This window comes from Cololabis saira, unplaced genomic scaffold (genome assembly GCF_033807715.1).
Source record: "Cololabis saira isolate AMF1-May2022 unplaced genomic scaffold, fColSai1.1 scf059, whole genome shotgun sequence".
Taxonomy (NCBI): Eukaryota; Metazoa; Chordata; class Actinopteri; order Beloniformes; family Belonidae; genus Cololabis; species Cololabis saira.
Genome location: NW_026906223.1, coordinates 40,001 through 54,331, shown reverse-complemented (window position 1 = coordinate 54,331; position 14,331 = coordinate 40,001). Strand labels below are relative to the sequence as shown.

The following is a 14,331-nucleotide window of genomic DNA, read 5'->3' as shown; positions in this document are numbered from 1 at the left end:
CACTTGCCTGGTTGAAGTCCTATGAGTTTTGCTACTTGGAGGAGAAAACTACAACTTACATAAGTCACTGGGGCTCGTCCGGGAATTGAACCCGGGACCTCTCGCACCCTAAGCGAGAATCATACTACTAGACCAACGAGCCATAAATCTCATAACTGGCAACACATAAAATGTTTTCTAAATTAAAAAAACAGATTCCCATGTCACATCATCATCAACATTTAGAAGCTCAAGCAGGGCTGTTGACATGCAAGTGTGACTGTGAGACTGTTAGATTGGGACGATCTCCATGGAAACAACATCAATTCGATGACTGAGTGCATTACAGAGTACACTAATTTCTGCGACAAAGTTGAGAAAATCAGACAGTCAGTCAGTGTTTCAATGGTAGATACAGGGTATATTCCACCTCTGTGTCCAATGAGAAAAACCTGGACACAATTCTCTCTAAATACTCATAGGAACCTGGCTGACATCATACACCAGCTGAATTCCACCACTTGTTGCCATGATACTCTGTCAAAAGGGTTTTTTAAGAGTGTTGCACATTGTATGGCTTTCAGACATTTTGAATAAGTCTCAGCTTTCAGGTATTGTTCCTCTGTGCCAGTCTAGAGAGGTCACTTACGAACAGCTATAGGCCCGTATAAAACCTCCCCTTTCTTAGTAAAATCATAGAAAAAGCTGTTTTTCAACGTGTGTACAAACTCCTAACATTAAATAACTGTTTTGATGTTCTCCTTCACATCGCAGCACTCAGGCAGTTCTAGTTAAAGTCCGTAATGACCTCCGCTCCAACACGGATAGTGGCAACATTTCAATCGTGGTCTCACAGTGCTGCATTTGACATGGTTGACCATAATACCTTGATAGACCGGTTGAAGAACTAGGTGGGACTTTCTGGCACAGCACTTGCCTGGTTGAAGTCCTATGAGTTTTGCTACTTGGAGGAGAAAACTACAACTTACATAAGTCACTGGGACTCGTCCGGGAATTGAACCCGGGACCTCTCGCACCCGAAGCGAGAATCATACTACTAGACCAACGAGCCATAAATCTCATAACTGGCAACACATAAAATGTTTTCTAAATTAAAAAAACAGATTCCCATGTCACATCATCATCAACATTTAGAAGCTCAAGCAGGGCTGTTGACATGCAAGTGTGACTGTGAGACTGTTAGATTGGGACGATCTCCATGGAAACAACATCAATTCGATGACTGAGTGCATTACAGAGTACACTAATTTCTGCAACAAAGTTGAGAAAATCAGACAGTCAGTCAGTGTTTCAATGGTAGATACAGGGTATATTCCACCTCTGTGTCCAATGAGAAAAACCTGGACACAATTCTCTCTAAATACTCATAGGAACCTGGCTGACATCATACACCAGCTGAATTCCACCACTTGTTGCCATGATACTCTGTCAAAAGGGTTTTTTAAGAGTGTTGCACATTGTATGGCTTTCAGACATTTTGAATAAGTCTCAGCTTTCAGGTATTGTTCCTCTGTGCCAGTCTAGAGAGGTCACTTACGAACAGCTATAGGCCCGTATAAAACCTCCCCTTTCTTAGTAAAATCATAGAAAAAGCTGTTTTTCAACGTGTGTACAAACTCCTAACATTAAATAACTGTTTTGATGTTCTCCTTCACATCGCAGCACTCAGGCAGTTGTAGTTAAAGTCCGTAATGACATCCGCTCCAACACGGATAGTGGCAACATTTCAATCGTGGTCTCACAGTGCTGCATTTGACATGGTTGACCATAATACCTTGATAGACCGGTTGAAGAACTAGGTGGGACTTTCTGGCACAGCACTTGCCTGGTTGAAGTCCTATGAGTTTTGCTACTTGGAGGAGAAAACTACAACTTACATAAGTCACTGGGGCTCGTCCGGGAATTGAACCCGGGACCTCTCGCACCCTAAGCGAGAATCATACTACTAGACCAACGAGCCATAAATCTCATAACTGGCAACACATAAAATGTTTTCTAAATTAAAAAAACAGATTCCCATGTCACATCATCATCAACATTTAGAAGCTCAAGCAGGGCTGTTGACATGCAAGTGTGACTGTGAGACTGTTAGATTGGGACGATCTCCATGGAAACAACATCAATTCGATGACTGAGTGCATTACAGAGTACACTAATTTCTGCAACAAAGTTGAGAAAATCAGACAGTCAGTCAGTGTTTCAATGGTAGATACAGGGTATATTCCACCTCTGTGTCCAATTAGAAAAACCTGGACACAATTCTCTCTAAATACTCATAGGAACCTGGCTGACATCATACACCAGCTGAATTCCACCACTTGTTGCCATGATACTCTGTCAAAAGGGTTTTTTAAGAGTGTTGCACATTGTATGGCTTTCAGACATTTTGAATAAGTCTCAGCTTTCAGGTATTGTTCCTCTGTGCCAGTCTAGAGAGGTCACTTACGAACAGCTATAGGCCCGTATAAAACCTCCCCTTTCTTAGTAAAATCATAGAAAAAGCTGTTTTTCAACGTGTGTACAAACTCCTAACATTAAATAACTGTTTTGATGTTCTCCTTCACATCGCAGCACTCAGGCAGTTCTAGTTAAAGTCCGTAATGACATCCGCTCCAACACGGATAGTGGCAACATTTCAATCGTGGTCTCACAGTGCTGCATTTGACATGGTTGACCATAATACCTTGATAGACCGGTTGAAGAACTAGGTGGGACTTTCTGGCACAGCACTTGCCTGGTTGAAGTCCTATGAGTTTTGCTACTTGGAGGAGAAAACTACAACTTACATAAGTCACTGGGGCTCGTCCGGGAATTGAACCCGGGACCTCTCGCACCCTAAGCGAGAATCATACTACTAGACCAACGAGCCATAAATCTCATAACTGGCAACACATAAAATGTTTTCTAAATTAAAAAAACAGATTCCCATGTCACATCATCATCAACATTTAGAAGCTCAAGCAGGGCTGTTGACATGCAAGTGTGACTGTGAGACTGTTAGATTGGGACGATCTCCATGGAAACAACATCAATTCGATGACTGAGTGCATTACAGAGTACACTAATTTCTGCAACAAAGTTGAGAAAATCAGACAGTCAGTCAGTGTTTCAATGGTAGATACAGGGTATATTCCACCTCTGTGTCCAATTAGAAAAACCTGGACACAATTCTCTCTAAATACTCATAGGAACCTGGCTGACATCATACACCAGCTGAATTCCACCACTTGTTGCCATGATACTCTGTCAAAAGGGTTTTTTAAGAGTGTTGCACATTGTATGGCTTTCAGACATTTTGAATAAGTCTCAGCTTTCAGGTATTGTTCCTCTGTGCCAGTCTAGAGAGGTCACTTACGAACAGCTATAGGCCCGTATAAAACCTCCCCTTTCTTAGTAAAATCATAGAAAAAGCTGTTTTTCAACGTGTGTACAAACTCCTAACATTAAATAACTGTTTTGATGTTCTCCTTCACATCGCAGCACTCAGGCAGTTCTAGTTAAAGTCCGTAATGACATCCGCTCCAACACGGATAGTGGCAACATTTCAATCGTGGTCTCACAGTGCTGCATTTGACATGGTTGACCATAATACCTTGATGGACCGGTTGAAGAACTAGGTGGGACTTTCTGGCACAGCACTTGCCTGGTTGAAGTCCTATGAGTTTTGCTACTTGGAGGAGAAAACTACAACTTACATAAGTCACTGGGGCTCGTCCGGGAATTGAACCCGGGACCTCTCGCACCCTAAGCGAGAATCATACTACTAGACCAACGAGCCATAAATCTCATAACTGGCAACACATAACATTTTTTGTAAATTAAAAAAACAGATTCCCATGTCACATCATCATCAACATTTAGAAGCTCAAGCAGGGCTGTTGACATGCAAGTGTGACTGTGAGACTGTTAGATTGGGACGATCTCCATGGAAACAACATCAATTCGATGACTGAGTGCATTACAGAGTACACTAATTTCTGCAACAAAGTTGAGAAAATCAGACAGTCAGTCAGTGTTTCAATGGTAGATACAGGGTATATTCCACCTCTGTGTCCAATGAGAAAAACCTGGACACAATTCTCTCTAAATACTCATAGGAACCTGGCTGACATCATACACCAGCTGAATTCCACCACTTGTTGCCATGATACTCTGTCAAAAGGGTTTTTTAAGAGTGTTGCACATTGTATGGCTTTCAGACATTTTGAATAAGTCTCAGCTTTCAGGTATTGTTCCTCTGTGCCAGTCTAGAGAGGTCACTTACGAACAGCTATAGGCCCGTATAAAACCTCCCCTTTCTTAGTAAAATCATAGAAAAAGCTGTTTTTCAACGTGTGTACAAACTCCTAACATTAAAAAACTGTTTTGATGTTCTCCTTCACATCGCAGCACTCAGGCAGTTCTAGTTAAAGTCCGTAATGACATCCGCTCCAACACGGATAGTGGCAACATTTCAATCGTGGTCTCACAGTGCTGCATTTGACATGCTTGACCATAATACCTTGATAGACCGGTTGAAGAACTAGGTGGGACTTTCTGGCACAGCACTTGCCTGGTTGAAGTCCTATGAGTTTTGCTACTTGGAGGAGAAAACTACAACTTACATAAGTCACTGGGGCTCGTCCGGGAATTGAACCCGGGACCTCTCGCACCCGAAGCGAGAATCATACTACTAGACCAACGAGCCATAAATCTCATAACTGGCAACACATAAAATGTTTTCTAAATTAAAAAAACAGATTCCCATGTCACATCATCATCAACATTTAGAAGCTCAAGCAGGGCTGTTGACATGCAAGTGTGACTGTGAGACTGTTAGATTGGGACGATCTCCATGGAAACAACATCAATTCGATGACTGAGTGCATTACAGAGTACACTAATTTCTGCGACAAAGTTGAGAAAATCAGAAAGTCAGTCAGTGTTTCAATGGTAGATACAGGGTATATTCCACCTCTGTGTCCAATGAGAAAAACCTGGACACAATTCTCTCTAAATACTCATAGGAACCTGGCTGACATCATACACCAGTTGAAATCCACCACTTGTTGCCATGATACTCTGTCAAAAGGGTTTTTTAAGAGTGTTGCACATTGTATGGCTTTCAGACATTTTGAATAAGTCTCAGCTTTCAGGTATTGTTCCTCTGTGCCAGTCTAGAGAGGTCACTTACGAACAGCTATAGGCCCGTATAAAACCTCCCCTTTCTTAGTAAAATCATAGAAAAAGCTGTTTTTCAACGTGTGTACAAACTCCTAACATTAAAAAACTGTTTTGATGTTCTCCTTCACATCGCAGCACTCAGGCAGTTCTAGTTAAAGTCCGTAATGACATCCGCTCCAACACGGATAGTGGCAACATTTCAATCGTGGTCTCACAGTGCTGCATTTGACATGGTTGACCATAATACCTTGATAGACCGGTTGAAGAACTAGGTGGGACTTTCTGGCACAGCACTTGCCTGGTTGAAGTCCTATGAGTTTTGCTACTTGGAGGAGAAAACTACAACTTACATAAGTCACTGGGGCTCGTCCGGGAATTGAACCCGGGACCTCTCGCACCCGAAGCGAGAATCATACTACTAGACCAACGAGCCATAAATCTCATAACTGGCAACACATAAAATGTTTTCTAAATTAAAAAAACAGATTCCCATGTCACATCATCATCAACATTTAGAAGCTCAAGCAGGGCTGTTGACATGCAAGTGTGACTGTGAGACTGTTAGATTGGGACGATCTCCATGGAAACAACATCAATTCGATGACTGAGTGCATTACAGAGTACACTAATTTCTGCGACAAAGTTGAGAAAATCAGACAGTCAGTCAGTGTTTCAATGGTAGATACAGGGTATATTCCACCTCTGTGTCCAATGAGAAAAACCTGGACACAATTCTCTCTAAATACTCATAGGAACCTGGCTGACATCATACACCAGCTGAATTCCACCACTTGTTGCCATGATACTCTGTCAAAAGGGTTTTTTAAGAGTGTTGCACATTGTATGGCTTTCAGACATTTTGAATAAGTCTCAGCTTTCAGGTATTGTTCCTCTGTGCCAGTCTAGAGAGGTCACTTACGAACAGCTATAGGCCCGTATAAAACCTCCCCTTTCTTAGTAAAATCATAGAAAAAGCTGTTTTTCAACGTGTGTACAAACTCCTAACATTAAATAACTGTTTTGATGTTCTCCTTCACATCGCAGCACTCAGGCAGTTCTAGTTAAAGTCCGTAATGACATCCGCTCCAACACGGATAGTGGCAACATTTCAATCGTGGTCTCACAGTGCTGCATTTGACATGGTTGACCATAATACCTTGATAGACCGGTTGAAGAACTAGGTGGGACTTTCTGGCACAGCACTTGCCTGGTTGAAGTCCTATGAGTTTTGCTACTTGGAGGAGAAAACTACTACTTACATAAGTCACTGGGGCTCGTCCGGGAATTGAACCCGGGACCTCTCGCACCCTAAGCGAGAATCATACTACTAGACCAACGAGCCATAAATCTCATAACTGGCAACACATAAAATGTTTTCAAAATTAAAAAAACAGATTCCCATGTCACATCATCATCAACATTTAGAAGCTCAAGCAGGGCTGTTGACATGCAAGTGTGACTGTGAGACTGTTAGATTGGGACGATCTCCATGGAAACAACATCAATTCGATGACTGAGTGCATTACAGAGTACACTAATTTCTGCGACAAAGTTGAGAAAATCAGACAGTCAGTCAGTGTTTCAATGGTAGATACAGGGTATATTCCACCTCTGTGTCCAATGAGAAAAACCTGGACACAATTCTCTCTAAATACTCATAGGAACCTGGCTGACATCATACACCAGCTGAATTCCACCACTTGTTGCCATGATACTCTGTCAAAAGGGTTTTTTAAGAGTGTTGCACATTGTATGGCTTTCAGACATTTTGAATAAGTCTCAGCTTTCAGGTATTGTTCCTCTGTGCCAGTCTAGAGAGGTCACTTACGAACAGCTATAGGCCCGTATAAAACCTCCCCTTTCTTAGTAAAATCATAGAAAAAGCTGTTTTTCAACGTGTGTACAAACTCCTAACATTAAATAACTGTTTTGATGTTCTCCTTCACATCGCAGCACTCAGGCAGTTCTAGTTAAAGTCCGTAATGACATCCGCTCCAACACGGATAGTGGCAACATTTCAATCGTGGTCTCACAGTGCTGCATTTGACATGGTTGACCATAATACCTTGATAGACCGGTTGAAGAACTAGGTGGGACTTTCTGGCACAGCACTTGCCTGGTTGAAGTCCTATGAGTTTTGCTACTTGGAGGAGAAAACTACAACTTACATAAGTCACTGGGGCTCGTCCGGGAATTGAACCCGGGACCTCTCGCACCCTAAGCGAGAATCATACTACTAGACCAACGAGCCATAAATCTCATAACTGGCAACACATAAAATGTTTTCTAAATTAAAAAAACAGATTCCCATGTCACATCATCATCAACATTTAGAAGCTCAAGCAGGGCTGTTGACATGCAAGTGTGACTGTGAGACTGTTAGATTGGGACAATCTCCATGGAAACAACATCAATTCGATGACTGAGTGCATTACAGAGTACACTAATTTCTGCGACAAAGTTGAGAAAATCAGACAGTCAGTCAGTGTTTCAATGGTAGATACAGGGTATATTCCACCTCTGTGTCCAATGAGAAAAACCTGGACACAATTCTCTCTAAATACTCATAGGAACCTGGCTGACATCATACACCAGCTGAATTCCACCACTTGTTGCCATGATACTCTGTCAAAAGGGTTTTTTAAGAGTGTTGCACATTGTATGGCTTTCAGACATTTTGAATAAGTCTCAGCTTTCAGGTATTGTTCCTCTGTGCCAGTCTAGAGAGGTCACTTACGAACAGCTATAGGCCCGTATAAAACCTCCCCTTTCTTAGTAAAATCATAGAAAAAGCTGTTTTTCAACGTGTGTACAAACTCCTAACATTAAATAACTGTTTTGATGTTCTCCTTCACATCGCAGCACTCAGGCAGTTCTAGTTAAAGTCCGTAATGACATCCGCTCCAACACGGATAGTGGCAACATTTCAATCGTGGTCTCACAGTGCTGCATTTGACATGGTTGACCATAATACCTTGATAGACCGGTTGAAGAACTAGGTGGGACTTTCTGGCACAGCACTTGCCTGGTTGAAGTCCTATGAGTTTTGCTACTTGGAGGAGAAAACTACAACTTACATAAGTCACTGGGGCTCGTCCGGGAATTGAACCCGGGACCTCTCGCACCCTAAGCGAGAATCATACTACTAGACCAACGAGCCATAAATCTCATAACTGGCAACACATAAAATGTTTTCTAAATTAAAAAAACAGATTCCCATGTCACATCATCATCAACATTTAGAAGCTCAAGCAGGGCTGTTGACATGCAAGTGTGACTGTGAGACTGTTAGATTGGGACGATCTCCATGGAAACAACATCAATTCGATGACTGAGTGCATTACAGAGTACACTAATTTCTGCAACAAAGTTGAGAAAATCAGACAGTCAGTCAGTGTTTCAATGGTAGATACAGGGTATATTCCACCTCTGTGTCCAATGAGAAAAACCTGGACACAATTCTCTCTAAATACTCATAGGAACCTGGCTGACATCATACACCAGCTGAATTCCACCACTTGTTGCCATGATACTCTGTCAAAAGGGTTTTTTAAGAGTGTTGCACATTGTATGGCTTTCAGACATTTTGAATAAGTCTCAGCTTTCAGGTATTGTTCCTCTGTGCCAGTCTAGAGAGGTCACTTACGAACAGCTATAGGCCCGTATAAAACCTCCCCTTTCTTAGTAAAATCATAGAAAAAGCTGTTTTTCAACGTGTGTACAAACTCCTAACATTAAATAACTGTTTTGATGTTCTCCTTCACATCGCAGCACTCAAACAAGTCCGTAATGACATCCGCTCCAACACGGATAGTGGCAACATTTCAATCGTGGTCTCACAGTGCTGCATTTGACATGGTTGACCATAATACCTTGATAGACCGGTTGAAGAACTAGGTGGGACTTTCTGGCACAGCACTTGCCTGGTTGAAGTCCTATGAGTTTTGCTACTTGGAGGAGAAAACTACAACTTACATAAGTCACTGGGGCTCGTCCGGGAATTGAACCCGGGACCTCTCGCACCCTAAGCGAGAATCATACTACTAGACCAACGAGCCATAAATCTCATAACTGGCAACACGTAAAATGTTTTCTAAATTAAAAAACAGGGTTCCCATGTCACATCATCATCAACATTTAGAAGCTCAAGCAGGGCTGTTGACATGTGAGTGTGACTGTGAGACTGTTAGATTGGGACGATCTCCATGGAAACAACATCAATTCGATGACTGAGTGCATTACAGAGTACACTAATTTCTGCGACAAAGTTGAGAAAATCAGACAGTCAGTCAGTGTTTCAATGGTAGATACAGGGTATATTCCACCTCTGTGTCCAATGAGAAAAACCTGGACACAATTCTCTCTAAATACTCATAGGAACCTGGCTGACATCATACACCAGCTGAATTCCACCACTTGTTGCCATGATACTCTGTCAAAAGGGTTTTTTAAGAGTGTTGCACATTGTATGGCTTTCAGACATTTTGAATAAGTCTCAGCTTTCAGGTATTGTTCCTCTGTGCCAGTCTAGAGAGGTCACTTACGAACAGCTATAGGCCCGTATAAAACCTCCCCTTTCTTAGTAAAATCATAGAAAAAGCTGTTTTTCAACGTGTGTACAAACTCCTAACATTAAATAACTGTTTTGATGTTCTCCTTCACATCGCAGCACTCAAACAAGTCCGTAATGACATCCGCTCCAACACGGATAGTGGCAACATTTCAATCGTGGTCTCACAGTGCTGCATTTGACATGGTTGACCATAATACCTTGATAGACCGGTTGAAGAACTAGGTGGGACTTTCTGGCACAGCACTTGCCTGGTTGAAGTCCTATGAGTTTTGCTACTTGGAGGAGAAAACTACAACTTACATAAGTCACTGGGGCTCGTCCGGGAATTGAACCCGGGACCTCTCGCACCCTAAGCGAGAATCATACTACTAGACCAACGAGCCATAAATCTCATAACTGGCAACACGTAAAATGTTTTCTAAATTAAAAAACAGGGTTCCCATGTCACATCATCATCAACATTTAGAAGCTCAAGCAGGGCTGTTGACATGTGAGTGTGACTGTGAGACTGTTAGATTGGGACGATCTCCATGGAAACAACATCAATTCGATGACTGAGTGCATTACAGAGTACACTAATTTCTGCGACAAAGTTGAGAAAATCAGACAGTCAGTCAGTGTTTCAATGGTAGATACAGGGTATATTCCACCTCTGTGTCCAATGAGAAAAACCTGGACACAATTCTCTCTAAATACTCATAGGAACCTGGCTGACATCATACACCAGCTGAATTCCACCACTTGTTGCCATGATACTCTGTCAAAAGGGTTTTTTAAGAGTGTTGCACATTGTATGGCTTTCAGACATTTTGAATAAGTCTCAGCTTTCAGGTATTGTTCCTCTGTGCCAGTCTAGAGAGGTCACTTACGAACAGCTATAGGCCCGTATAAAACCTCCCCTTTCATAGTAAAATCATAGAAAAGGCTGTTTTTCAACGTGTGTACAAACTCCTAACATTAAATAACTGTTTTGATGTTCTCCTTCACATCGCAGCACTCAGGCAGTTCTAGTTAAAGTCCGTAATGACATCCGCTCCAACACGGATAGTGGCAACATTTCAATCGTGGTCTCACAGTGCTGCATTTGACATGGTTGACCATAATACCTTGATAGACCGGTTGAAGAACTAGGTGGGACTTTCTGGCACAGCACTTGCCTGGTTGAAGTCCTATGAGTTTTGCTACTTGGAGGAGAAAACTACAACTTACATAAGTCACTGGGGCTCGTCCGGGAATTGAACCCGGGACCTCTCGCACCCGAAGCGAGAATCATACTACTAGACCAACGAGCCATAAATCTCATAACTGGCAACACATAAAATGTTTTCTAAATTAAAAAAACAGATTCCCATGTCACATCATCATCAACATTTAGAAGCTCAAGCAGGGCTGTTGACATGCAAGTGTGACTGTGAGACTGTTAGATTGGGACGATCTCCATGGAAACAACATCAATTCGATGACTGAGTACATTACAGAGTACACTAATTTCTGCGACAAAGTTGAGAAAATCAGACAGTCAGTCAGTGTTTCAATGGTAGATACAGGGTATATTCCACTTCTGTGTCCAATGAGAAAAACCTGGACACAATTCTCTCTAAATACTCATAGGAACCTGGCTGACATCATACACCAGCTGAATTCCACCACTTGTTGCCATGATACTCTGTCAAAAGGGTTTTTTAAGAGTGTTGCACATTGTATGGCTTTCAGACATTTTGAATAAGTCTCAGCTTTCAGGTATTGTTCCTCTGTGCCAGTCTAGAGAGGTCACTTACGAACAGCTATAGGCCCGTATAAAACCTCCCCTTTCTTAGTAAAATCATAGAAAAAGCTGTTTTTCAACGTGTGTACAAACTCCTAACATTAAATAACTGTTTTGATGTTCTCCTTCACATCGCAGCACTCAGACAAGTCCGTAATGACATCCGCTCCAACACGGATAGTGGCAACATTTCAATCGTGGTCTCACAGTGCTGCATTTGACATGGTTGACCATAATACCTTGATAGACCGGTTGAAGAACTAGGTGGGACTTTCTGGCACAGCACTTGCCTGGTTGAAGTCCTATGAGTTTTGCTACTTGGAGGAGAAAACTACAACTTACATAAGTCACTGGGGCTCGTCCGGGAATTGAACCCGGGACCTCTCGCACCCTAAGCGAGAATCATACTACTAGACCAACGAGCCATAAATCTCATAACTGGCAACACATAAAATGTTTTCTAAATTAAAAAAACAGATTCCCATGTCACATCATCATCAACATTTAGAAGCTCAAGCAGGGCTGTTGACATGCAAGTGTGACTGTGAGACTGTTAGATTGGGACGATCTCCATGGAAACAACATCAATTCGATGACTGAGTGCATTACAGTGTACACTAATTTCTGCGACAAAGTTGAGAAAATCAGACAGTCAGTCAGTGTTTCAATGGTAGATACAGGGTATATTCCACCTCTGTGTCCAATGAGAAAAACCTGGACACAATTCTCTCTAAATACTCATAGGAACCTGGCTGACATCATACACCAGCTGAATTCCACCACTTGTTGCCATGATACTCTGTCAAAAGGGTTTTTTAAGAGTGTTGCACATTGTATGGCTTTCAGACATTTTGAATAAGTCTCAGCTTTCAGGTATTGTTCCTCTGTGCCAGTCTAGAGAGGTCACTTACGAACAGCTATAGGCCCGTATAAAACCTCCCCTTTCTTAGTAAAATCATAGAAAAAGCTGTTTTTCAACGTGTGTACAAACTCCTAACATTAAATAACTGTTTTGATGTTCTCCTTCACATCGCAGCACTCAGACAAGTCCGTAATGACATCCGCTCCAACACGGATAGTGGCAACATTTCAATCGTGGTCTCACAGTGCTGCATTTGACATGGTTGACCATAATACCTTGATAGACCGGTTGAAGAACTAGGTGGGACTTTCTGGCACAGCACTTGCCTGGTTGAAGTCCTATGAGTTTTGCTACTTGGAGGAGAAAACTACAACTTACATAAGTCACTGGGGCTCGTCCGGGAATTGAACCCGGGACCTCTCGCACCCAAAGCGAGAATCATACTACTAGACCAACGAGCCATAAATCTCATAACTGGCAACACATAAAATGTTTTCTAAATTAAAAAAACAGATTCCCATGTCACATCATCATCAACATTTAGAAGCTCAAGCAGGGCTGTTGACATGCAAGTGTGACTGTGAGACTGTTAGATTGGGACGATCTCCATGGAAACAACATCAATTCGATGACTGAGTGCATTACAGAGTACACTAATTTCTGCGACAAAGTTGAGAAAATCAGACAGTCAGTCAGTGTTTCAATGGTAGATACAGGGTATATTCCACCTCTGTGTCCAATGAGAAAAACCTGGACACAATTCTCTCTAAATACTCATAGGAACCTGGCTGACATCATACACCAGCTGAATTCCACCACTTGTTGCCATGATACTCTGTCAAAAGGGTTTTTTAAGAGTGTTGCACATTGTATGGCTTTCAGACATTTTGAATAAGTCTCAGCTTTCAGGTATTGTTCCTCTGTGCCAGTCTAGAGAGGTCACTTACGAACAGCTATAGGCCCGTATAAAACCTCCCCTTTCTTAGTAAAATCATAGAAAAAGCTGTTTTTCAACGTGTGTACAAACTCCTAACATTAAATAACTGTTTTGATGTTCTCCTTCACATCGCAGCACTCAGACAAGTCCGTAATGACATCCGCTCCAACACGGATAGTGGCAACATTTCAATCGTGGTCTCACAGTGCTGCATTTGACATGGTTGACCATAATACCTTGATAGACCGGTTGAAGAACTAGGTGGGACTTTCTGGCACAGCACTTGCCTGGTTGAAGTCCTATGAGTTTTGCTACTTGGAGGAGAAAACTACAACTTACATAAGTCACTGGGGCTCGTCCGGGAATTGAACCCGGGACCTCTCGCACCCGAAGCGAGAATCATACTACTAGACCAACGAGCCATAAATCTCATAACTGGCAACACATAAAATGTTTTCTAAATTAAAAAAACAGATTCCCATGTCACATCATCATCAACATTTAGAAGCTCAAGCAGGGCTGTTGACATGCAAGTGTGACTGTGAGACTGTTAGATTGGGACGATCTCCATGGAAACAACATCAATTCGATGACTGAGTACATTACAGAGTACACTAATTTCTGCGACAAAGTTGAGAAAATCAGACAGTCAGTCAGTGTTTCAATGGTAGATACAGGGTATATTCCACCTCTGTGTCCAATGAGAAAAACCTGGACACAATTCTCTCTAAATACTCATAGGAACCTGGCTGACATCATACACCAGCTGAATTCCACCACTTGTTGCCATGATACTCTGTCAAAAGGGTTTTTTAAGAGTGTTGCACATTGTATGGCTTTCAGACATTTTGAATAAGTCTCAGCTTTCAGGTATTGTTCCTCTGTGCCAGTCTAGAGAGGTCACTTACGAACAGCTATAGGCCCGTATAAAACCTCCCCTTTCTTAGTAAAATCATAGAAAAAGCTGTTTTTCAACGTGTGTACAAACTCCTAACATTAAATAACTGTTTTGATGTTCTCCTTCACATCGC

At 42.0% G+C, this 14,331-nt stretch overlaps 16 non-coding genes across 16 annotated transcripts; all 16 read right to left on the bottom strand.

Annotated features, from left to right (window-relative positions):
- Positions 1 to 70: 70 nt before the first annotated feature.
- Positions 71 to 142, bottom strand: trnap-agg (transfer RNA proline (anticodon AGG)). The gene has a single exon. It is a non-coding gene; the product is annotated as a tRNA-Pro (tRNA).
- An 837-nt stretch (positions 143 to 979) lies between these two features.
- trnap-cgg (transfer RNA proline (anticodon CGG)) lies at positions 980 to 1,051 on the bottom strand. Its single transcript has one exon. It is a non-coding gene; the product is annotated as a tRNA-Pro (tRNA).
- An 837-nt stretch (positions 1,052 to 1,888) lies between these two features.
- trnap-agg (transfer RNA proline (anticodon AGG)) lies at positions 1,889 to 1,960 on the bottom strand. The gene has a single exon. It is a non-coding gene; the product is annotated as a tRNA-Pro (tRNA).
- An 837-nt stretch (positions 1,961 to 2,797) lies between these two features.
- Positions 2,798 to 2,869, bottom strand: trnap-agg (transfer RNA proline (anticodon AGG)). Its single transcript has one exon. It is a non-coding gene; the product is annotated as a tRNA-Pro (tRNA).
- An 837-nt stretch (positions 2,870 to 3,706) lies between these two features.
- On the bottom strand, positions 3,707 to 3,778 carry trnap-agg (transfer RNA proline (anticodon AGG)). The gene has a single exon. It is a non-coding gene; the product is annotated as a tRNA-Pro (tRNA).
- Positions 3,779 to 4,615: 837 nt separating this feature from the next.
- trnap-cgg (transfer RNA proline (anticodon CGG)) lies at positions 4,616 to 4,687 on the bottom strand. The gene has a single exon. It is a non-coding gene; the product is annotated as a tRNA-Pro (tRNA).
- Positions 4,688 to 5,524: 837 nt separating this feature from the next.
- On the bottom strand, positions 5,525 to 5,596 carry trnap-cgg (transfer RNA proline (anticodon CGG)). Its single transcript has one exon. It is a non-coding gene; the product is annotated as a tRNA-Pro (tRNA).
- An 837-nt stretch (positions 5,597 to 6,433) lies between these two features.
- Positions 6,434 to 6,505, bottom strand: trnap-agg (transfer RNA proline (anticodon AGG)). Its single transcript has one exon. It is a non-coding gene; the product is annotated as a tRNA-Pro (tRNA).
- Positions 6,506 to 7,342: 837 nt separating this feature from the next.
- Positions 7,343 to 7,414, bottom strand: trnap-agg (transfer RNA proline (anticodon AGG)). The gene has a single exon. It is a non-coding gene; the product is annotated as a tRNA-Pro (tRNA).
- Positions 7,415 to 8,251: 837 nt separating this feature from the next.
- trnap-agg (transfer RNA proline (anticodon AGG)) lies at positions 8,252 to 8,323 on the bottom strand. Its single transcript has one exon. It is a non-coding gene; the product is annotated as a tRNA-Pro (tRNA).
- An 826-nt stretch (positions 8,324 to 9,149) lies between these two features.
- trnap-agg (transfer RNA proline (anticodon AGG)) lies at positions 9,150 to 9,221 on the bottom strand. Its single transcript has one exon. It is a non-coding gene; the product is annotated as a tRNA-Pro (tRNA).
- An 826-nt stretch (positions 9,222 to 10,047) lies between these two features.
- On the bottom strand, positions 10,048 to 10,119 carry trnap-agg (transfer RNA proline (anticodon AGG)). Its single transcript has one exon. It is a non-coding gene; the product is annotated as a tRNA-Pro (tRNA).
- Positions 10,120 to 10,956: 837 nt separating this feature from the next.
- On the bottom strand, positions 10,957 to 11,028 carry trnap-cgg (transfer RNA proline (anticodon CGG)). Its single transcript has one exon. It is a non-coding gene; the product is annotated as a tRNA-Pro (tRNA).
- An 826-nt stretch (positions 11,029 to 11,854) lies between these two features.
- On the bottom strand, positions 11,855 to 11,926 carry trnap-agg (transfer RNA proline (anticodon AGG)). The gene has a single exon. It is a non-coding gene; the product is annotated as a tRNA-Pro (tRNA).
- Positions 11,927 to 12,752: 826 nt separating this feature from the next.
- trnap-ugg (transfer RNA proline (anticodon UGG)) lies at positions 12,753 to 12,824 on the bottom strand. The gene has a single exon. It is a non-coding gene; the product is annotated as a tRNA-Pro (tRNA).
- An 826-nt stretch (positions 12,825 to 13,650) lies between these two features.
- Positions 13,651 to 13,722, bottom strand: trnap-cgg (transfer RNA proline (anticodon CGG)). Its single transcript has one exon. It is a non-coding gene; the product is annotated as a tRNA-Pro (tRNA).
- Positions 13,723 to 14,331: the final 609 nt, after the last annotated feature.